Raw genomic sequence first — 24371 nt, forward strand, 5'->3', positions numbered from 1 at the left:
AAAAAAAAAAAAAAAAAAAAAAAAAAAGGTAGCCTAGTGATTTCCATGAAAAACCAATTGAATTTGGTGATTTCTCAAGTTAGGTTAAAGCTTGTTGAAATTTAGGATTTTTCTCCCTGAAGTGACATCTCAATTTCACAGGGAATGTGTGGATCATTGTGTCTAAGACATGCCTGGTTCGTGATGGTGATAGAGACGATATTTGGTTTTCTCAAGCCCCGTTTAATTTCCCTCATCCTGGGCACATGGACGACTGCATTTCCCAGCCTCTTTTGCAGTTAGGCTGGGGTCATGTTTTTAGTTCTGGCCAAGGGGCTGTAAGGGGATATAATGTATGTCATTTCCTTGCTAAGATAGTGGGAAGCACTCTGTGCAGCCTTTCAGTCCTCCCTTTCTGCTGAGGCCATCCTAGAAGTCAAAACTAAAATGGAGCAAACTGGACTCCTGAGTCATGTCTTGGAAGGGGGCTACTTAGGAGACCCTCAAGACATGCAATGGATTAGACCACATGAAAGAGAAACACATGTTCATGTGTCAAGCTACTGAGTTCTGGAGTTATGTTTGTTACTACAGCAGAGCCTATCCTATCTTATGCTGATTATAACGAGTCATCCTGTGCTGACTCCTAACATCAACACTGATTTCCACTGGTATCTGCTGAAGCAACCAGCATTTCCTCATGTCAGTGTCTACGGGACTGAACATATCTCCATCTGGCCGCTGGCTTGCCCAGCCCTCTCTGCCACTGATGACTGTGTCTGCTTGTCATGTGAGAATTAGCCACCAGCCTGGGCCTCTGGCTTCCATTCTCTGCTCACTACCACATCCATCTCAGGAGCACAGGCAATTTGAGCTACTCTCCCAATCTACAGTCCCAGTAAGACTGCAGGAGACCCCATCCAGGCTTTCTCACTCTGCTGTCCCCACACCCATCTCTTCTCAACAGCTCTCCTCCCCAGGAAGCTGGTGTAAGGTTCCCCTACCCTTGGATTTCGCCAAAATTCATATAGGGGTTGCTTTGTCTCCCCTTGAGCCTGAGCCATCTGGTAGGACAGGAGGGCTCACAGACTTCCTCTTTCCAGCAGTCCCTTCTCCCTCGGCCTTGGCAACCTGGTTCGGGTCTGCACATCACGTTGCTCATGTGGCCTCTTCTCCTCTCCTCTTTCCTTTCCACTCTTTGGGAAATAAACTTTATGCTCCAATTTTAAAGAGTATTTTAGTTCCTCTTTGAAACTCAGTAAACCATTTCTCTTTCAAAAGCTTCCCTCTTGCATAGCAAAAGTCTTGATTCACATGATTACTTTTCTTCTATACATTTTAAAAGCCCGTTTTGAAACTCCCAAGTCAAGAATTGGATCCTTTAGTATTTGTATTCTGCTGGTTCTTTTCTTTTCCAGGGAAAGGAGACCTCTGGAAGAATCAGAGCAACAAGGACATGCTGGGAGGGGTGGGAGTTGGATTCTGAATATGCATGTCTGCATATGATTGTGCTGCTATCATAAGGGACATTTGCATGGTGCCAGTGCACTTCAACCACTTAAAATTTGCAACAGCCCTGCTGTGTAGAATTACCTGTCTTTACTGGTAGGGAAAGGGGCTCAGGAAGTTCAAGTGCCTTGCCCAGGATCAAATGGCAATGCCTAAACCTGAGGAGAGTGGTCTTTTTCTAGGGCATGTGTCAACACAGCTAGAGAAAGAAGTCCCCACCAAGAGAAGCCAAAGCCAAATGCGTGGAGCTGGTGCAAGCTGGGGCAAGCTCCCAGTGTGTGACTGTGCCCAGCAAAACCACAAGAATCCTCAGGACCAGAATGTTGACAGTCATGGACTGCCATACAATTCAAAAAAGAAAAGTAAGCTCCAGTAGAGTAGAAACTCTATTCTGGTCAGCGCTGTATCCTTGGGTTCTAGAACAGTGTCTGGCCCACAGCAAGAGCTCAAATGATATTAGTCAAATGAGTGAATGAAGTAAGAGGAATAGGATCTGCTCTCAGGCACTTCATCATTTGGTTGAGAAAGCCAATTTCCCAAAGAAGGAAAATCAGAAAGCAGATTAAGTGCTAAACCAGGCAAAAGTAACTATAAGTAAATGTAGATGCACTAAAGAATAAAAAATCAGTCTGGGTGAGGCCACCCACAGATCACAATCTGTCATAAATGTGTCACACACAGTATCATATATGATACAGTGTCACACATGATATAAATGTCACACCTCTGGGTCACACATCTGAGATGCTCGAGGGTTGACTCTGAATGGCTTTACACAAGTCATGAAGTACTGGGAGCTCCATTTCCTGTTAGTGGCTGGTATGGGAACTTCTCTCAAGGGGAGACTTACTTTGTCAGGGAAAATATGTTTTTAAGCAGATTAGGATGAAGAGGGATTCTAAAGGGTACACTCAATCCACAGAAGATGGCTTCCTCAGGAAAGGACAGGGATTGGAAATTTCCAAAAGGAAACCCTCATGAAGTAAGAACAGTAGGGTCAGACCCTGAAAAAGATGTGTCTTCATCTATTTTGTGCTGTTATAACAGAATATCACAGACTAGGTAATGTACGATGAACAGAAATTTATTGACTCACGGCTCTGGAGGCTGGGAAGTCCAAGATTGGGGAGCTGGCATCTGGGAAGGACCTTCTTGCTACATCTTAACATAGCAGAAGGGCAGAGAGAAAGAGCACAAGAGAGAGCATAAGAGGGGGAAAACCCCACCCTTTATAACAAACCCACTTCCATAATAATGGTATTAGTCCATTCATGAAGGTGGAGCCCTCATGACCTAAATATCTCTTAAAGGCCCTACCTCCCAATACCATCACAATGGCGACTAAATGCCACATGAGTTTGGAGAGGACAAACATTCAAACCATAGCAAGACGGGGTACACGTGTCAGAGGTAGAAGCCCTACAGTGGGATGATAAATAAGGCAATTTGAAGAAGAGGCTTTTCCAAGTGAAAATAATGTGCATTGTATCATGTCCCTTCACCAAGCACCAGTGAAGCCTCAGTGAGATCACAATATGCCTGAATAGGTTGATTGGTTTTCTTATGGCAAGAGGGACTTCTAATTCCTGACTGGAGAGGAGCTGAAACAAAATCAAATGCATGTGGCCACACTTTTCTCACAAGATTTGTGTGAGGGTTTCTAATCTAAGTACTTAGTAACTGGAAAGGATTGGACATGGAGCCCTTAATGACTCTGCAGGTGCTCTGGGTTGGAGTGGGCTGGGGTAAGGTGGGGGGATTTAACCAATGAGATTCTGGAGGAATGGGGACTAAATGCTAGTTCATTCTGTGTAGTGTCTTACCAATCAAGATAGCTCAAGATATAGATGCTGTCATTCTTCCAGGCTGTGCCTGTGGCAGACATGACCAATGGATTGCAGCACGCTTTCTCATTGAGGCCAGACTTACACTCAGAGTCCTTCTCCACATTGCTCTCCAGTTAGTCACTATTAATGGGATAGAATTGGTGGGAGATTAAACCAATCTACCTTCCTTAGCCTGAGCCAGAGGCCATAGGCAGGCAACCCATGAGCTGGTGTAGACTGTTTTGTTTTTTGTTTTCCTTACATAAGGTTTTGAAAAGGTTTTTCTTTTTTTTTTTTTTTTTTTGAGACAGAGTCTCGCTCTGTGGCCCAGGCTAGAGTGCGGTGGCATGATCTCGCCTCACTGCAAGCTCCGCCTCCTGGTTCAAGCGATTCTCCTGCCTCAACCTTCTGAGTAGCTGGGATTACAGGTGCGTGCCACCACACCTGGGTAATTAGTAGAGACTGGGTTTTACCATATTAGCCAGGATGGTCTTGATGTCCTTGTGATCCACCCGAGGACAGATTATGAAAGTGCTGGGATTACAGGTGTGAGCCACTGTGCCCAACCCGATTACATTTTTATACCAAGAATTTCACATAAATATCCAGATTTCCAGCTGCTCTTTTTTGTTTGTTTGTTTTTGTCAGGGTCTTGCTCTGTCGCCCAGGCTGGAGTGCTGTGGCACAATCTTGGTTCACTGCAACCTCTGCTTCCCAGGTTCAGGAGATTCTCCCGCCTCAGCCTCCCAAGTAGCTGGGATTACAGGCACGTGCCAACGCGCCCAACTAATTTTTGTATTTTTAGTAGAGACAGGGTTTTACCATGTTGGCCAGGCTGGTCTTGAACTCCCAGCTTCTCTTGAAAAGCAGGAGTGTCTGACACACTGGGCCTGCTTTCCTGCAAGGTAACAATAACCTGTGGTTCAAGAGCAGCTTCCCACTGCCCCCCGCCCCATGAAAGCTGAGGGCTGTCTAGTCTGGGGGTCCCTGCAGGCATTTTGGATTGGCTTCCATACCTACCTCTCAGCCGAGGCCAGCTGAGCATGCACGAAAGAGTAGACTCTGAAGATGGCTCGAGTTCCGGTCTCACCTCAGCCACGTATGAGTCATGTGATGTTGGACAAGTCCCTCATCCTCATGGTGCCCTAACTTTCTCATTTGTAATGGAGGATAGTAATAGTACTTACCTCATGAAATAAGAACTGTGAAGATTAAATTGATTAGAACAGTGCCTGGCACACAAGAATCACTAAAATAAGCTTAGCTGTCATTGCTTGACGTTTCCATAAACACTCAAGCGTCTGTCTAGAATGTCACCATAATTCCTGCCTCACGGGTGAGGAACCAAGGCATGGAAGAGCCACACAGTGTCTCTAGGGGCACAGATGAGCCCAACTACCTGGGGATCCTTGCTGGTTGAGGGAGGGACTCTGTGGTCCATCCTAGGCCTTGTAAGTGGATTTTCATAGCTGCAGCACTGGGGCACATACACGGTGTGAGGGTATAGATTTGAACTCAAGAAATGGAAAGAGGCTGGGCACCGTGGCTCATGCTTGTAACCCCAGCACTTTGGGAGGCCAAGGCAGGTGGATCATTGAGGTCAGGGGTTTGAGACCAACCTGGCCAACATGGTGAAACCCTGTCTCTACTAAAAATGAAAAAAAAATTTAGCCAGATGTGGTGGCAGGCACCTGTAGTCCCAGCTTCTTGGGAGACTGAGGCAGGAGAATTGCTTGAACCCGGGGGGCAGAAGTTGCAGTGAGCCAAGATCACGCCACTGCACTCCAGCCTGGCAACAGAGTAAGACTCTGTCTCAAAAAAACAAAAAACAAAAAAAAAAAAATATGGAAAGAAGCCAGGTGTGGTGGCTCACGCTTGTAATCCCAGCACTTTGGGAGGCTGAGGCTGGTGGTTCTCTTGAGGTCAGGGGTTTGAGACCAACCTGGCCAAAAAGGTCTCTACTAAACCCCATCTCTACTAAAAATACAAAAAAAAAAAAAAAATTTAGCCAGGCTTGGTGACAGGCACCTGTAGTCTCAGCTACTGGGGAGGCTGAGGCAGGAGGATTGCTTAAGCCCAGGAGGTGGAGGTTGCAGTGAGATGAGATAGTGCCACTGTACTCCAGCTTGGGTGACACAGTGAGACTCTGTCTCAAAAAAAGAAAAGAAAAGAAAAGATAAAGAAAAAAGAAATGGAAATAAAATATTTGCTCTTTGTCCTCACTTTTCAAAGAGTTAAAAGATGAAGCTAACTAAAGTAGAGATGTTGGCTGACATTCATACTCAAAGCCTCATAAGAAGGGCCCAGGGCTTCCCTAATGACATACTTTAATGGTGTGAGGATTTTTTAAATGGACCCCAAAATAAGGCAAAAATAAACAAACAAAAAAAAGCCCCCAGCAGGGACGCACAAAGCCTGAAAGGCAAATGGCATGCCTTCTTGCCCTCCTCAGCTCACAAAGCAGCTTCTTCCTGCCTTCTGAGCACAAGCAACTGACCTTCACACAGAGCACTCGGAGTCTTCTGACATTCATGAAAGACTCTTGTGTCTGACCACCCCTCATCCTGGGAACATCCCACTGCCTCTAGGGGCTGCCTGCATCCCTGGGAACTCAGAGAGTGTCCATGGTGGCCCTGAGGCCACAGCTGAGGTTGTTGGTGGGGACATTCCTGGGGTGGGGTCTGCACAGTGTGGGTGGTACATTAAGCAGGCAGCCGGAGGGTCACAAGGGTCTTGGAAAGAAAGGGGTGCTTTGGGGACAGGAGCAAATCTCCCCACCCTAGAGAGACTGAGCCCAGCCTGTGTTTGAACTGCATGCGTTGTCTCCTCTCTCTTTTACAGAAAAAGGCCATCTGTCGTCAAAATTCAGCTGAATAAGTTCTTCCGATTCAGCCTCTTGTTCCTCCAGCTGTGCCAGCCTCTACTTTGTGGGTCTTGCCAGGGTGAGAGGGTGTGAGTGTAGATCTACCAGCGCCCCAAAGACCTTGCAGCATGTTCTACAGGCTCCAAAGCCACTTCTGAGCAGGAATGGAGGGGGAAGGCTGGAACCCAGAGGTAAGAGGAAGCAGTTAAGTCAACAAGCAAGATAAAAGGTGGAGTGGGGGGCAGGGGCGGAAGACAAGGAAGGAAGGAAGGGCTGGGAGGAGAGGTACCGTTTTTGTCTTTGCCATTTCAAGGGTGGCAGCAAAGAGAATGAGAAGAGAACAGAAGTTTTGCAGAGACTATGACGGGTGCCACGTCTAAGATCTTTGGGGGATATGTGAGTGAGGAGTGAAATTCATTTCTGATTGCTGAATGGTGCTATTAATATTGTGAATCCAGCACTGCCCCAGGCCTGAACCACGGGAGCCCACAACTTCTATGGGACTACCGTGGGCTGGGGTGGAGTGAGGGGTGACGGCAGAGACACTCCATGAGAAAGGGATCTGTCCAGCAAGGACCAATGAGATGGAGAGACTCAAAATAACCAAGTCTGGTCCTGCTTTCAAGGAGCTCACGTCCGGCAGAGGCGAGAGAAATGTTGGAGAAACAGATGTGAATCCTACAAATTCCCTGAGCCTCTAAATTCCTGGCTTCACCCAGTCAGCCCCTTGGGCTGCACTCCGTGGGCCAGTTTCCCCAGGCTGGCAGCAGACACGCAGCCCACGTTTCCAAGGACTGACTGTGCAAGTGAACTGCTCTGAGGTCGCCTGGGCTCCTACGGACCCCGCCTTCGCCCTCTGTCCTCTATGTGTGTTTCGTGACAGGAGGGATGTGCAATGTCCAAATATTTTTCCTGGAGCGGGAGAGAGGTGGAGTGGGGGGAAGGAAAGAGGTGGGGGTGGGAGAGGGAGGGGGCGTTACCCAGTGGTCTAAGCAGCCTGGGAGGCGGGTGGCTTGCCAGGGCGCTGGGCATGGCTGTCGGCAGGGACTGCAACATGTGCGTGTGGCACCCTGCCCAGGGGAGAAATCCGAAACAGCTTTCTACACCGAGCTGCTGCTCCTGCGTGTGGGCCCCACCCAGCTCAGAGCCAAACAGCTTAGGAAGCCAAGGGATGCTGGCCTTGAACCCTGCAGGGGATAGGAAGGAATCTCTTGGGCCAGGGTATTTGTAGCAGGTATACAATTTAGAATTAAGATTCAGGTGCTCAGAAATGTTAACTTTATTTTCTACCATTGAACTCCATTTGTTGGAGAGCCCCATTTCTATTCAGTAGTGGAAAAATACAAACCTCATCCATCCTGGAGAAGGCAGTCACATTGAGTTTGCAGTTTAGTCCATTCCGGGGGTGAATCCAGACTCTGGGAAGTGCTCAATCTTCCCAAGAGGCATGTGAGAGCTTGAGACGTCCATGTACAATCTTGGGAGGGGATTGGGCCCTCTGGCTGGCAGGAAGTAAGCACCCTCTGTTCTGGGATCCCCTAACCTGCTGGGGTCTCCATCCTTCCTCCTCCAGTGACAGAGAAGCAGAGGGCGCTCACTCAGGCCTCAATTATTTTACTCCGCCCTCTCTCTTCATGCTCTTCTTCCAGCCCAGGAAAATGAGATGTACTGCATTCCTGTGTGGCAGGAAATTGCCCACATATTCTATCCTGCTCCTTTCCCATTCTAGAGCTGAAAAGCAAAACTCTCCACTCTCCTGCAGAACATGAAATAGTCCAATTCACAGCAGCAGAAAGGGGAATGAATGGCAGGGGCCAGGGGCAGGGGAGAGGGAAAAAGGGAGTGAGTGTTGAGGGGAGACAGAGTTTCAGTTTGGATGATGAAGAAGTTCTAGAGATGGATAGTGGTGATGATTGCACAACAATGTGAATATATGTAATGCCCTTGAATTGTACACTTAAAAAATGGTTAAAATGGAGCCACATGCAGTGGCGTGTGCCTGTAGCCTGGGCTACTCAGGTGGCTGAAGTGGGAGGATCTCTTGAGGCATGGAGTCCGGGGCTGCAGTGAGCTATGATCAAACCTGTGAATAACCACTGCACGCCAGTGGAGTGCAGTGTTTCTGGGAGAAACATAGTCAGACTCTGTCTTAAAAAAATAAAAATAATACAAATAAAAAATAATTTTTAAAAATGGTTAGGCCTGGGGGCGGTTGCTCACGCCTGTAATCCTAGCACTTTGGGAGGCCGAGGCAGGTGGATCGCCTGAGGTCAGGAGCTCAAGACCAGCCTGGCCAACATAGTGAAACCCCGTCTCTACTAAAAATACAAAAAATTACTCGGGTGTGCTGGCAAGGGCCTGTAATCCCAGCTACTTGGGAAGTTGAGGCAGGAGACTTGCTTGAACCACGGAGGTGGAGGTTGCAGTGAGCGAGGGTCCAAGAAAGACAAAAAAAAAAAAAAGATTGAAATGATACATTTTATGTTATGTGTATTTTATTGTAAAAACAAACAAAGTTCATGTCCAGTCTTTCTGACTTTGGTTCCTGATATGTTAAAGAATGCTTTTGGAATTTAGAAGACTTCTTTCTCTCAAATACTTGGCACTTAGGGTTGAAAGAGTCACTCTTGTTTCTGAAATGAGTTTCAGGAGCTTATCCAGGATGTCAAGAAGGAATGCTGTCACTTTTTCTTTGGAATCCAGCTATAATAATCTTAATCCTCCCCTAGCAAAACTGGGGGAAGATCACTGACAAGGAAGCTTGAAAACAGAAAAATAATTAATTAGTCTTAAGTGTTATCTCCTATTTTCAATAACCATGCATTAGAAGTGCTGGATTTGTCAAGAGCTTGGAGTTTCATCTATCTCTAGGACTGCCTGACGTATCAAAGTTTATGTTTAAGGGCCTCATTGTGATTAGTTTTAAGAATACAGAGAGACAACCATAAAAAAGGAATGAAATAATGGCCTTCACAGCAACCTGGATGGAATCGGAGACCATTATTCTAAGTGAAGTAACTCAGCACTGGAAAACCAAACATCGCATGTTCTCACTCATAAGTGGGAGCTAAGCTATGAGGATGCAAAGGCATAAGAATGACATAGTGGACTTTGGGGACTCGGGGGAAAGGGTGGGAGGGGGTGAGGGATAAAAGACTACACATTGGATGCAGTGTACACTGCTTGGGTGATGGGTGCACCAGAATCTCAGAAATCAATGAAGAACTTATTCATGTGACCAAACACCACCTGTTCCCCAAAAACCTACTGAAATTAAATAAATAAATAAATAGTTACTTCAAGGCAAAAAAAAAAAGAATACAGAGAGAGGTAAGGGGTCTGGTGGGCAAAGTGGCAGCAAATCTATTCCTTTGTGTACTTATAGCACCTCAGCAAAGTGCCTGCTATCTTCTATTGTGTATTTACTCCCTTCTGCTGCTGTAGCCAATGACCACAAACCTAGAAGCTTAAAAACACACAAATTTATTTTCCTACCTTTCTGGATGTCAGAAATCTGAAATGGGGCTGGGCTTGGTGGCTTATGCCTATAATTCCAGAACTTTGGGAGGCTGATGGGGGTGGATCACTTGAGGTTAGGAGTTCGAGACCAATCTGACCAACATGGCAAAACCCCATCTCTACTAAAAATACAAAAATTAGCCGGGCATGGTGGTGCACACCTGTCATCCCAGCTATTCAGGAGGCTGAGGCAGAATTGCTTGAACCCGGGAGGCGGAAGTTGCAGTGAGCCGAGATCACGCCACTGCACTCCAACCTGGGAAACACAGCAAGACTCCATGAAAACAAAAACAAAACAAAACAAGAGATCAAAGTGTCCACAGGGCTGTGTGCCTTCTGGGAGTTCTGGAAAGAATCTGTGTCCTGCCTTTTCCAGCTCCTGGAGGCTGCCCTCATTCTCCGGCTCATGGCATCTGCCCCAGCCATGGCATCATCCTGACCTCTGCCTCCATCTTCATATCTCCTCTGATTCTGACCCTCCTGCCTCCCTCTCATAAGGACCCTAGTGATTATGTGGAGCCCACCTGGACAGTCCAGGATGCTTACCCTATGCAAAGATCTTTACCTTAATTCTATCTACAATGTCCCTTTTGCCATGTGGGGTAACATATTCACAGGTTCCAGGAATTAGGGTCTGCACATCTTTAAAACTCATTATTCTGCCCACTATGAGTTGAAAAGCCAGCCATACACCTTACAGTTGCTCTTTTGCAGGACATCTGCCTTTTTCTAATAAATGGTTTTCAGCAGTTTGACCACGATGTGCCGAAGAGTGGTTTTCTTTGTGTTGATCCTGCTTGGGGTTTGCTGGGTTTCTTAAATGAACACCAACTCAGTTGATGCTTTCTATTGGTTTTGGAAAATTCTCAACCACTATCTCTTCAAATACTGCTTCTATGTCATTCTCTCCTCTCTTCTCTAGGCCCCCAACTACGTTAGACATCTGATGGTTCCCCATGCGTCTTCCACACTCTCTTTTGCTCTTTTCATTCTCTTCCCTCTGTGCTTTGGTCTGAAAATTTCCTATTGGTTTTTGAGTTCACTTATGCCATCTTTTGTTATGTCCTGCTGCTGTTAAATTCACTCCAGAGTCCTTGATTTGATACTATATTTAAAAATTCTGAAATGTTCAATTAATTATTCTACAGATTCTAATATTCTGTTAAATTCTCTATCTTTTATCCATTTGGTCATCTTTTCCTCTATTTCATTTAACATATTTTTTATAGTTATTTTAAAGTCCTTACCTACTAATTCTAAAGTTCTTGACCACTTCTGTAGCTTGGTTTTAAAACATTTTTTGGTCATGTTTTCCTGCCTATTCACACGTCTTTTTTTTTTTTTTTTTTTGAGACAAAGCTCTGTTGCCCAGGCTGGAGTGCAGTGGCATGATCTTGGCTCACTGCAACCTTTGCCTTCCGGGTTTAAGTGATTCTCATACCTCAGCCTCCTGAGTAGCTGGGACTTCAGGTGTGAACCACCACACCCAGATAGCCTTGTATTTTCAGTAGAGACAGGGTTTCACCATGTCGGTCAGGCTGGTCTTGAACTTCTGACCTCAAGTGACCACCTGCCTCTACCTCCCAAAGTGCTGGGATTACAGGTGTGAGCCACTGCGCCTGGCCTTACATTTTTAATGTATGCTGGATAGTGTGTGTGAAAGAACCCTGGAGGATGTCAAAGAAAGTTCACCCTTTCTTCTGTCCAGTTGGTGGGAGAGGGCCGGTCACCTCAACCCACGAGGAACTGAGCTGGGTTGGGGCTGGATTGCAGGTTTAGTTAGTTTGACTCATTCGTGGTTCATTATTCTTGTTCCTCAGCCGAGGTTCTCCTAGATGTTTTACTGAATGCTTGGTGGGTCTCTGTCTCTTTATCCCTGCGAAGGGGGTCTATCTTCTTTCATATCTTAGTTTATCTAGTCTTCATTGCATCCGCAGCTCCCTAAGGTCTTCACAATGTGATCCCGATGTGTTTGTCTTTTCTCTATTTGTTGCAGCGTTGCATTGCATGATACTGTCTTCTACTCTTTCTTGGAAGTGAAAGTCCTTCTCTCTATATTTCAAAACACCAATGGGCGAAAAAACCTCTAGAACAACAAGGTACCAAAGGAGGCAACAAGTAAATGAGGAAATGGGTGGCAATCTCTCCAGAGAAGTGGAGACCCTCTATTTGGAGGTCTTTCAGGGGACTCAACAAATACCACCCTTCTTCCCCACCCAATATCTGAAGCAAGAGAGAAATAAGTAGTAAGAGAGGTAGAACTCAAAATATCACCCTTATTACTGACACGATGTCTTAGTTTGGGCTGCTATAACAAGGTACTATAGACCGAGTGGCTTATAAACAGCAAGATTTTCTTTCTCATAGGCCTGGAAACTAGAAATTGGAGATCAAGGCTCCAGCCTGGCTGAGTTCTGATGCGGGACCTCTTCCAGATTGCAGATGGCCACCTTTTCTGTGTCTTCACGTGAGGACAAGAGAACAAGAGAGGTCTCTAGGGTCCCTTTTATAAGGGCATGAATCCCATTCAAGAGGGCTTCACCCTCATGACCTAATCACCTCCCAAAGTCCCACCTCCTAATTCCATCGCATTGGGAATTAGGATTTCAACATGTAGATCTGGAAGAGACACAAACATTCAGTCCATGCACAGGCTATGTTAGAAGACATGGCATTTATCTGCGGGCCTTCATAATACTGGTGCTAAGTTTTAAACTAACACTTAATGCCAGAATTAGCAAGTGTAGCTAAGGCAGCCCAGAGAGAGAGCAATTGAGACAACATGCATTCAACAGGCAGCCTCCTCCAGAGACACAAGAAAGGGGGTGAGTGGTGTGGGTCATTTCCACTTCCAAACCAGCTGATCAAAAGAGATCCCAGGGGCACAAGGGAGACAGAGAGTCCCCAGGAGGGGGCCAGCAAGAAGATGAACAGACAAATATGAAGCCAGGAGGAGGGTTCCGTTGGGGGGAATATGGAGGACAAGCCATGGGGAAGGAAAAGAGATGGTGGAACCTGGAGGAACTCTCAGGGTTCGGCACGGGGTTGTGGTGGCTGTCAGCCTTTGGTTGGGGCAGGAAGGGAGCTGGAAGGCAGCCTCTGTGCTGGGAAAGTGGGTCCTGAGTTTTCAGTCCTCATGTCCCATGGCCTTGGCCCCCAGGGATCTTTTGGAAACTCAGAGCTGACCCAGTCCCCAGTCAATGACCTTGGGCATGTCTTCAGCATCTTCAAGGAAAAGGGTGATGTCCTTGGCATGACTTCCCGAGCCCCCTCTGTAACCCTGCTTGTCTTCCCAACCTCATCTCCCGTCACTCTGCCTTGTCTCCCTCCTGCCTTTGACTTCACTACAGGACTCTCCTCTGAGCCGCAGATCCTCCAGGGCTGAGGAGGGATGGGAAGGCCAAGGTGGGCAGCTCCTGGAAGGTCAGGCCTGCCAGGGAAGCCCATTAAGGGGGTGGTCCTGAGGCCAGGCCAGGCCATATTCGAAGCAATATTTAGAAGGCAGGACACAAGCTTTGAGCTCAGAGACAAAGTTGGAGGGAAACAGACAGAGCATGGAAGGGTTGGGTTGGGAGGCCTTGAGCCCAGGAATGACCCCGCCACAGCATCCCTTTTTGACAAGGCTGACCACCCTATGCTGGACCCCAGCTGTGACCACTGCAGGCCTCCATGCACGCAATGTCATTTTGCCTTCACTGTGCTTGTGTGACCTGGCACCGTGCCCTTCCTGCACTCAGTGGGCCCTCATCTTCAGAGGCCTGCTGGGACCTGCCATCGCCGCAGCACTCGGCAGGCACCTCCCAATGCCTGTAGCTGAGGCTGTGTGCTCCCCATCTCAGGGACAATGAGGTGGATCCAGCATCCCCCAGCCTGCACCCAAGGTGCAAGAGAACTGGGAAATATATTATTTTTTTGAATTAAAAAATAAAATATATCTAAAGGCAGGGTAGTTTTGGATGGAGTCTCGCTCTGTCACCCAGGCTGGAGTGCAGTGGTGCGATCTTGGCTCACTGCAAGCTCCACCTCCCAAGTTCACACCATTCTCCTGTCTCAGCCTCCCAAGTAGCTGGGACTACAGGCACCTGCCACCATGCCTGGGTAATTTTTTGTATTTTAAGTAGAGACGGGGTTTTGCCATGTTAGCCAGGATGATCTCGATCTCCTGACCTCATGATCTGCCCGCCTTGGCCTCCCAAAGTGCTGGGATTACAGGCATGAGCCACCACTCCCATTATTAGCGTCCCCAGAGCAATTGCAATCACCTGGGTTCTTGGCTGCACCTGGGGAGACAGCACTGCTAGCTTAGGCCCACGTCCTCCAGTGGAAATATACCCTCACCTCCTCCTCAGGAGCCCCTGTCTTCTACCAAGAAGCCACTGTGCTGGCCCCTCAGCTGCCGTCAGCCCATCAGGGACACCACGGTGCCCAGGGGCATCCCTCCTCTGCAGACCCTGGCCCTCCCATCTCATGCCTGTCACCCTCTGCGGCCAGGAGCACTGCAAGCCAGGGCACTGAAGGGTCCTCACCTCTCAAGACTGATTTCTCGGGAGCTGGTTCTCTGGTCTGGTCTCGGGAGCTGTGAACTCAGGGGGGGCTTCAGCCTCTGGCCTCCCTCAGGCCAGCCTCTTCCCAGGGCAGGGGGCTCGCTGCTGACATCAGCAGATGAGACCAGCCCAGGTGGGATGCTCCCTCACCAAGGACGCAGGAACAGCACAGAGTTAGTAATTCCAAGGACACAGGCTGGACTCCAGGACGGCCTCCGTTACCATCAGGGGACAGAGCCTGAGCCCCGTACTCGGTTGATGGACCAAGAATGTTTTTCACTGCTCAAGTGAGGCCCAGGGGAGCATCCACAGGAAGGGTGGGAAGCACCCAGGCTCTGGCCCAGGCAGGCCCAGCCTCACTGAGACCACCAGCTGGGGGACAGGGGCAGAGATGGAGAGGGGGCAGGGCCTGGCCTTATGGACTTGGAGCTTTGCTAGCTGGAGAGCAGCCCTCGGTTCTGACTGCTGTTGGATTGGTAAATATTTGGACAGTGCGAGCTTCAGAATTTCTTCTGAAGTAGGCAGGGGCTCAGAACCATGGAGATGTGGATGCTGATGGTGAATGCATTTGTCCCTTGGGGCTGATAACATGGTGTGTGCAGAGATGCTGTGGAAAAGGCTGCTCCTCTGGGAACTGCATTCACAAAAGGACTTCCCATGCAGACCCAGAGGCCTGAAGGAGATTGCTGAGTTGCTTTGGGCAAAAGCAAGATGGAGGGGAAATAATGCACTTGTAACAAAGTGACTGAGCCCCAAGACAAGGCTGACTTCAAGAGGGCCAGGGCCACCCCTCCATCCCAGTGGCAGGGTAGGGGTCGCTGCTGGCCAGAGTTGAGAAACAAGGAAGCAACTCGGAAGAGGCCGGTCTGATCCAAAACACAGAGAAAGAGTCCACATTTGTAATTGAGATGAGAGAAGGAGCTGCATTATTTATGAAACAGCAGAGCCCAGAGTTAACAAGGAAGGAGGAGGCCTTTAGAGGGGAAAGTGGTTTCAAAAGCATCCGTATTTCACCGAAAAAAAAACACACACAAACTATGATTTAGAGTGTGCTGAGGTTTAGAACCGGAGATGACTCTAGTGCAGTTAAGACCACGGGGGGAGGACGAGGGTGTGGGCAGGGAGGGCAGAGGGACAGAGGGGCAGGGGCAGGGTGTTCCTGCAGGCTCCAAGTGAGAGAGGGGCATGTGGGGAGGGGGCTGCCCCTGGGGATGAAGGAGTGTCTGTACATGTACACGCTCACATTCCCCAAGTGTACAGTATGTGTGTAAGAGGGCATGTAGACACTTGGAACAGATGAAGGGACAGAGGGAGGGAGGGTGCCCCCACCAAAGATAAAGAGCCTTCTGGGGTTTGTGTGTTTGCCAGCCTAATCTGTCATAAGAACTTGAGCCAAAACTTTAAGAAGAGGGGTTTCTTTAATGTTCTTTTAAAAAAAATTAAGGCATAATTTATGTACAATAAAATGCACAGCTCTTCAGTGTTCAGGTTTGACAGTTGCATATGCTTATGTAATCACCACCAAACACAAGGTATAGAACAATAACCATCAGCCCAGAAAGTTCCCTCATGTTCCTGGCCACCTTTTGACTTGTATCAACATAGATCAATTGCGTTTGTTCTAGAAATGCATATAAATGAAATCATACTGTATATACTATTTTTGTGTCTGGCTTATTTCACTCAGCACAATTTTTTTTGAGGTTCATCCTTGTTGTGGGCCTAACAGAAGATGGATTGTTGGCCAGGCCTGGTGGTTCATGCCTACAATCCCAGCACTTTGAGGGGCTGAGAGGGGAAGATCACTTGAGGTCAGGAGTTCCAGACTAGCCTGGCCAACATGGTGAAACCCTGTCTCTACTGAAAATACAAAAATTAGCTGGGTGTGTTGGCATGCACCTATAATCCCAACTACTCGAGAGGTTGAGGCAAGAGAATCACTTGAACCCAGGAGAGGGAGGTTGCAGTGAGCCAAGATCGTGCCATTGCACTCCAGCTTGGGTGACAGAGTGAGACACCATCTCAAAAAATAAAAATAAGATGGTTCATTGTATCGCTGAGTGATGTTCCATTAAATGGAGATGCTGCATTTTGTTGATCCTTTCTGCTGACATGCCTTAGGGTTGTTTCTAGTGTTTGACTCTTATGAGTATAGCTACTGTAAACATTCTTGTATAAGTCTGTGTGTAGACTTTTTTTTTCATTTCTTTTGGGTTAATAACTAAGAGTGGAACCGACTGCTGGGTCGTAGGGTAGATGTATGTTTATTTACTACCATAAGAAACTGCTAGACACGTCTTCATCCACAATAATAAAGGGTTCCAGTGTCTCTACACACTTGCCAATGTTCATTATATTTCACTTTGCATTTTAGTGGATGTGAAATGTTATCTTATTGCAATTTTAATTTGCATTTTTCTGATGACTGGGGATGTTCAACACCTTTTCAGTGCTTACTGACCATTCATTTGTCTTGTGAGATACCTACTGAACTCATTTGCCCATTTAAAAAAATTAGACTGTTCCTCTTTTTTGTTGTTGATTTGTAGACATTCTTTATATATTCTAGACCCAGAAAAGGAAGGTTTTTAAAAGTAAAACAGTAGCCACTGATCATGATATCCCTGTCCTTTAAGCTGAATACCTGCCACCCCTCCCATTCCACCTCATATATCACTTTGGGTGGTGTGCTGACTTTAAAATGTACCCACTGTCACTCAAATGGCTGAAATGCTAAATTCTGTTTAATCAAACTCAACCAACTCATGAGGATCCATTTCCATTGAAAGCAGAAAAAAAACACACACAAATGAACCAATAAAAGCAATGAATCTTACTGCTTCCAGGTACACTCTCTCCCATTTGACACTTAATCTTTGTATAATTACTTTGGCCTTTGAGGATTTCATTTAATTAATCACAGGGTAAACTCTTTTTCAGAGTTTCATCCTCTCGAAAGTCCTCCTGTCCCTCCAAGGGATGGTCAGGAAGTTGTTTCTATTCCTCATGGGGACAAAGTAGACATTACCGGTCCTCTGTTCTCTAGTTTCAAGTCTGACTGTACGGGAGGCACTTGGGTTGTTCTCCTGGTGTCTGGAGGTCGGCTCCACCCCTGGACCCTGTGCTCTGCCCACCGTGATCCTGTCTTGGCCTCCAGTTGCAGGGGCTTGTCTCCTACCAGGCACCAACCTCTCCCGCGACCCTCTTAGCACTACTGCTCCCGACTCCCACCCCACACAGAAAGTTCTAGATCTCACCCAAGCCACACACAGACCCAGGGAACCTCCTCTATGGCATCTCAGATTCCCTCCATATCTAAACGTTCCACACCATCATTTCTCCTCTACTGAAGCCTGCTAGCATGGGTGTAGATCACCTTGCAAGGCAGTCTCTGCCTGGAATTCTAAATAGAAAGTGGAGCACAAGCTTTCGGATTCTTCTTTGGACCATCTGAAGTGTCCATAATCTCTCCTGCACTCTAGGTATAGTGTCTTAATCTAATGATCTCATTCACTGAAAATGTCTCTCATCTCTGCCCCCCACATCCCAGCCCAAGAAAGGCTGTTCCCCTTGCTGGGGGGCAGGGAAGTGCTCTTGGGTCATTTGTGACTCTTTCTCTACACTATGGTGTGTGCTGAAAACCCCATGCTTGTCCTCTAAGACTTTTATAGTTAAAAGAAATGTATGCGGGTTTAGGAAACCCTTTCCTCTCTTAAGGGCCCAGCTCTTGCAGTTGAAGTCTTGGCTTTCAGTCCTCCTGTTCTTGAGTGTATTTAAGTGTCTGAAGCTCAGCATCCTGTCTTCATTCCCATTTCCCCTTTCTCCTTCATTCCAGCTACTGCTCATGAAGATGATGGAACCTGTGGCTAAGTAGGTGGAAATCACAAATAAGGAGGAGTGAAAAAAAGAAAGTACATTAATATAATTCAAGGTATTAATCTGAACACATTTACTTCTATGTTAACTAAGAATGACTTATTCCCTCCTCCAAAAAGAGAAAAAAAAAAAGAAGAAAGAAATCATGTATTCCTGCACTCAGCTCCAACTTGGCTCCCACTGGGCCCTCCTACATTTGCTGAGCCTCTGGACTTTCCGAGCCTTAGGCTCTCAGATCCCTTTCTTGGTGACTGCTTGTCTGTCAACTCTGTGTCTGGCATTGCCTAGTGTCATGCAAGCATTTTCTCTGGTATCCAGCTCCATGGGACCTACCACCCCTGGGCACCAAAGGGGCAGGATACAGACCCTGAGGGCAGGAACTCCTAGGAAGTTCCCCAGATCGATTTCTTGATAATTCAGGTGAGCCTAACTAAGTTTGGATTGGGAACTTGGTGACAGCCACCTGCAACATGGCCATTCGTAGTCCCACCTCCTAGTATCTATGCTTTGTGTGGTCCCCTCCTACATCGGATCAGGGTTGGTCCACGTGACTGATGGAGTAAAGTTGAGTGATGGTACGGCTATGAAAGACATTGTGGCTTCTGCCCTTGTCTCTCTCAAATCACTAGCATTGGGGAAGCTGGCTGCCATGTTGTGAGGACACTCAGATGGCCCCATGGAGAGGTCTATGCAGCAAGAAGCTGAGGCCTCCTGCCACAAGCCATGTGGATGAACCATCTTGGAGCGAACCCAGAATTACAGTGGCAGGCTAATGCGGCAGACAGGACTCAACCATCTAGCCCCATCAACCCAGAGCTGAGGAAGTAGAAGCCTAGAGAGGTTGAATGATCCATCACCACCACACATCTGGTCAATGTCCAAGCCACACCTTGGCTCCCAATTCCAAGTTTAAATAAACTGATTGATCTTCAGCTCAGAGTGGCTTCTTGCGCTGGGCGTGGTGGCTCACGCCTATAATCCCGGCATATTGGGAGGCCTAGGCAGGCGGATCACTTGCAGTCAGGAGTTTGAGACCAGCCTGGCCAACATGGTGAAACCCCATATATACTAAAAATAGAAAAATTAACTGGGTGTGGTGGCACATGCCTGTGGTCCCAGCTACTCAGGAGGCAGAAGCACAAGAATTGCTTGGATCCGGGAAGCAGAGGTTGCAGTGAGCCAAGATCACACCACTGCACTCCAGCATGGGCAACAGAGTGAGGATCTGTCTCAAAAAACAAAACAAAACAAAACAAAAAAACAGTGGGGGTGGCTTCTTGGATTTCACCATTCGTGTTTCCTGTGCCCTGGCTTCTCTGTCCTGTGGCACCTGGTCATTAGCAGAGTCTAGCACATCCTACTGCAGTAGGCAGGGAGTTGGAGTGAGGTAGGGCAGGCTGATGGGCGTTCTGGGTTGAGGAGATATTGTGGTTAAAGGCACAGCAGTGTGAACATGGGTGATATTTTTAGAGAGGAGTGAGTTGTCTACTGCAAAGGACAGCAGGGGCCGTACAGAAGAGCACCTTCATTACGGCATAAAGTGACACTTCCTGGAGCTCCTGAGACAGCCTAGGGCAGGTGTCAAAGTTCCTGCCTCGAGTTCAAAACAGGACAGTGTCTGTCCTCGAAGGTGGAGAGCACCCAACAACAAACACCTATGGGAGGGTGTGTATTATTAGCCTGAGTACTGTCCAAGGCAAGATGCCATCAAAGCAGGCAGGGTTTGGCCAGTCCCATTCATGCTTGATCAGGGGAGATGTTTCCAGAATAATATAAAGCTGAAAGGTGCAGAAGAGAGTCCCTGCAATAGCAGATCTGGGGCTCCAGGACTAGCCCTGATGACCAAGAATGCTGACCTTTTTGGCAAACTGTCTCAGCAGGCTCTCAACAACCTCTACGCCTGAGCTTCCCAAACCAAAGGCTGAAGCAGCAAAGGCGGATGGAATGTATTGATTCCTTTGGTTTTGTTTCACCTTGTTTTCATTCACTGCAGTAATTTTCTTCCCAGGAAAGCAGAAAATGTCCCAGAATAAGGATCCTAGCCCTTCTCTATGACCTGCGTATAGGTATCACTTTTCAAGGCCAATTTACAGACATATGTTTCTTGCCAGTAAGTTCAAAGATGTAACCACATCAAGTGCAGAAAGCCTGGTTCTTAAAGAGAAGGATAAAGCTAAGTCGGAAGACGGTGGGTTTTCTAGCCCCAATCTCACCTTCTTCCAAAACCTACGGTAACCCCAAAAGATGAGGAAGGTTGAAATTTTTCAGGCTTATGCAGGCAAATAACTTACTTATTTTTTCTGATTGAATTTAATGCAGCTCCCAACCCCTTATTTATATTCAGTCACTATCAAAATTCTCTCAGTGTCCTTTAAGTACAAATGGAATCAGTTATGGATTTTTTAAATTTATTCCTCTTTCCTCTCTTTCTCACCAGGTGTTAAACTTGAGTGAGGTGTATTATGGGTTTGGAGGCAACCTGTGTCTGCGACCCAGATAGTCAATGTTCATTGGCCCCAGGAAATTGGCACTTACCCTGCTACCCCTGTATCTGTGGCCTCTCCACTCTCCAGTTGCCAGACCCAAGCAGGTGCCCCTGTGTTCTCTTTATCCCACTATCAAGGCTCTGCAGCCTGCTCTCAGGCACACCTGTTCTCTCTCCATGGCATGGAAATGTTGGCTGCACTACCCTGGGAACCGGGGGGCTCTGGGAAACCACGTGTGGACCGTTCACTGGGGCTCCTCCATGCTTCTGGTGCCACAGCACATGTGGGCTTCTCAAGAGGCTTGCCGCCCCTTTGTCCCTCCCCTTCACCTTCAATTTACTTGAAGAAACCAAAGCCTTGGCTTTGTAAAGAGTATTGTCACTGCCATGTGTTTAAAGAAATCCATTCGGAAATTCAGATGGCTTTCCCTCCCTTTCCTTGGGTAAAGGCTGCAGGCCAATAAGGAAAATAAGATACAGAAACCTTGAGAATGGGCGTTGGGATGTGCTTTAAGGTGGAGGGAAATGCCGTTTGCAACAAGTTCTTAGTAGCAAGCAACAGACACCCATTTTGGCTAATTTCAGTGAAAGGGAGTCTCATGAAAGGCTCTGGGGCAGCTCCGAATCATTTTAGAGGACAGACAGGCACAAAGCTGATCTTTGAGGAACCATGAGTCAAATCACACCACAGAACAGGGCCAGTGGGGAAACCCTGCCACCACTGCTGAGCACCCACACCTCGCCCACCCCAGGAGCTGTGCCTGGCTGCCACTGCTTCTGCGGCCACCACTGGCCCTTCCCTCCTGAGTCACCCACTCTGAGTCTGGTATTGGCACCTTCACCTGGCTGGGAGGCCCCACTCTTTGAGCCCCAGCTGCAAAGCAGGCTGGAAAAAGAAAGTATCTGACCATCACTTACCTTTCAGAGAGGTGGTTTTGCTCTTCACAAAGACTCAAAGAGAGGGAGAGAGACAGAGAAGCAATTCTCCACATAAATATCAAGATCATGCTTCAGGTGCTGGGAAACCAAAGCTCATTACAAGGGCTCTCCTTTCACATAAGAAACACACTGGGGCTGGCCTGAGAAGGTTCCCTGAGAGCCTCCAAGGTGCTCCACTAAAGGACACAAACCAAGCAGCACGGGAGAGGCTGAGGGACACAGAGATTCTGCCTCTAAGAAGAGGAACAGAGGCCTGACGAAGACCAAGGAGCTGGGAGAGGACTCATGAGAGGGTTGAGAACCACAGGGAAAGCCCCTCTGCTGCGGAGGAGCCCGGGGTGAGGCATCAAGGCGGGGAGCCCCTCCCCTGAGGACTGCGTCCATCCAGCTGGAAGATGGGACTGAACTGAAGGAAAGGCCACTGTGGCTAGAAGTACTTGAGCCGTCAACAGTAAAGCTACTCACTGTGGGCTGCACCAGCCCTCCCTCCCATTACTAGGAGTGCAACACTGGGATGAAACCAGATTCTGTGGAAATTTGGTCAGGGCCAAGAGGAGAGGGAAGAACTCAATGCTTGGATGTGGATGTCGGAGTCCACCTGCCATCCATCTGCTTGTGGGGAGGAGGGTGGGAAGTACACGACCAAGTGGGGGTAAAGGCCCCAGGTGGGCAAACAAGGCAGCTCCCCGTTGGTCCACATGTTGACCTTTTGTTTGTGGCCTCTTGCCCACAAGGACAGTATTTCCACTTAAAGGTTACCTCCCCCAGGCAGCAATCATTACTGTTTTGCAGCCTGTTGGGAAGGTCAGGTGCAAGCCATCAGATAACAAAGAAAAAACATGACAAGAAGAGAAACAAATATTTCAGGGCACTGCCCTTGTCGTTCCTCACCCCTGAATGCACTGATCCCCCTGGACAGCGGAGATGGCTCCCGCCTCTTTGTTTAGCTCTTATGGTCACGGGGTTTGCCTTCCTTGCTGATGCCACCAGCATCTTTTGGTTGGAAACAAAACAGCCCTATCAATTCAGATTGTTCTTAGGAGCTTTCAGAAGAGATATTGGTTGCATTTAACACACAGTTGGGGCCAAAATCAAGTCTGGGTAGGTGCCCGGGTTATTCAGCGGGAAATGACATCCTGCTCAGGCACATAAATGTCATGCTCCCCAAGCCCTGACACAGGCAAACTGTCTGACAGCATTCCTTCCCTAGGACTCCAGATTTCCCAACCGATGGTTCTGTTCTTGCCTTCAGACACAACCTGTCCCGGCTGGGGAGGCCAAGATAGTCAGGAGACCACGGTGGCAGGGAGCAAACAGGAAAACAAGAGTGGTATCACTGACCTAATCTTTTCTTTTGCAGAAACACTCTCAATTAAAATGCATCACTTCAGAAACTCTACGAAGGACCCGCTCTGTGAATTCTTTCAAAGGTCATCTTAATAATCCAAACTAGTTGCACAACCAGGAAAGAATCATTCTCTAACATGGTTGAAAACACCCATGGCAGGTGCTTATTGATTGTGAAAATTAAGACTCACGCATCATTGGAGCCTTAATTCCAGAGAAGGTGGGATGTGCACAGATGTGTTCTTTTGACAAACCAGCACGAGGAAAAAGACTGTATGGCTATCGCCCCTAAAAATAAAGGTATCCCGCCAAGCTTGTCATTGACATCCACAGCTTCCCCTTTCTGAGGCTGAGATGGGGTTTCCTTGGCCACCTCACCCCCACCACCACAGAGCAGAGAGGCCCAAAGTCTGTTCTCAAAATCCCTCACATTCAAATGTGAGTAACTGACATCAGCCAAATTGGGAACCAGAGTCAAATCTGAAACTCAAAGGAAAAAGTTCCCAGAGAAATTTCAGAGATCTTCACTGTGGGGAGATGGTGGGGACCCACTAGATGGAGGAGGGGATCTTTGTGGCTGCTGTTTCTCTGAAGGGACAGAAGGACCAGACTCACTAGGTCTGGGTAGAAACCCTAGCTCTGAAAGTTCCGTCTTACATGGCTTTGGGATGATTACTCGGGGTGGTTCTGAGCTTACTTATTGCATCCATAAAAAGGAGAGACCCATGTGGGCTTCTCAGGGTGAGATGAAGTGGGATCCTATTTGTGAAGGTATTTGGCCCATCAAGGTGTCCATAGGACTAAAGAGCCTATGCAGAAACACTTGTGGCCAGGACCGGGCTCCTCCAGGCTGTGGTCAGAGCGGGCCAGGTTCTAGTGGAAAACTCTGCCTCGGTCAAGGGCTGGTCAAGGGTTGGTGCTCTCAGTAGAGAGCCAGTCTCTGGTGTGACTGACACAACCTATAGGGGCTTCCAGAACCCATCACAGCGGTGTCTCTGGCCTGCAGGGGACCTGAGCATAGCTCTCTTAACCTAGCATTTATTCATCAACCTCCCGGAGCTCCTACTGGAGGCCTGGCCTCAGAATGAGTCATATTGCCCGACACCACACTCTTTTGTTCAGAATTGATACAGGACATGGAGTTCCTGTGAAATTAGCTCGAAATTAATTTAGCCACAATGGTTTATTGTTAGATTTAATTGTAAATGAAACAATTCACCAGGGATGTTTTACTTTGTAAACAAGCACCTCAGAGTCAGCAGGGAATTTGGATATATAATTTTTTCCTACTCTCTAGTCGCTGCATAGGTTTTTACAAAATTTGTGGCCAAGCATAAAAAGCATTTTGGACATGGGTTTGGAGGGACAGCCCACTGCCATTCGTCACCCTCTTAGGTGCCCTGGCATTGGGTAGGAGCAGTCTGCTTTCACACAGCCTGCTGGGCACAGGAAGGTGCTCTTTGCTGCAGTTAATACATTGTCCA

The 24371-nt window shown here is 47.7% G+C and overlaps 1 long non-coding RNA gene across 1 annotated transcript in view; it reads left to right on the forward strand.

Annotated features, from left to right (window-relative positions):
* Window positions 1-23162, forward strand: part of LOC108538667 (uncharacterized) — a 27929-nt gene extending 4767 nt beyond the window's left edge. The window contains exons 3-4 of the long non-coding RNA XR_001888149.1: window positions 6156-6368; window positions 22901-23162. This is a non-coding gene — a long non-coding RNA (uncharacterized LOC108538667). The remainder of the gene's footprint in view (window positions 1-6155; window positions 6369-22900) is intronic.
* Window positions 23163-24371: the final 1209 nt, after the last annotated feature.

This window comes from Rhinopithecus bieti, unplaced genomic scaffold (assembly GCF_001698545.2).
Source record: "Rhinopithecus bieti isolate Rb0 unplaced genomic scaffold, ASM169854v2 scaffold_15821, whole genome shotgun sequence".
Lineage (NCBI taxonomy): Eukaryota > Metazoa > Chordata > Mammalia > Primates > Cercopithecidae > Rhinopithecus > Rhinopithecus bieti.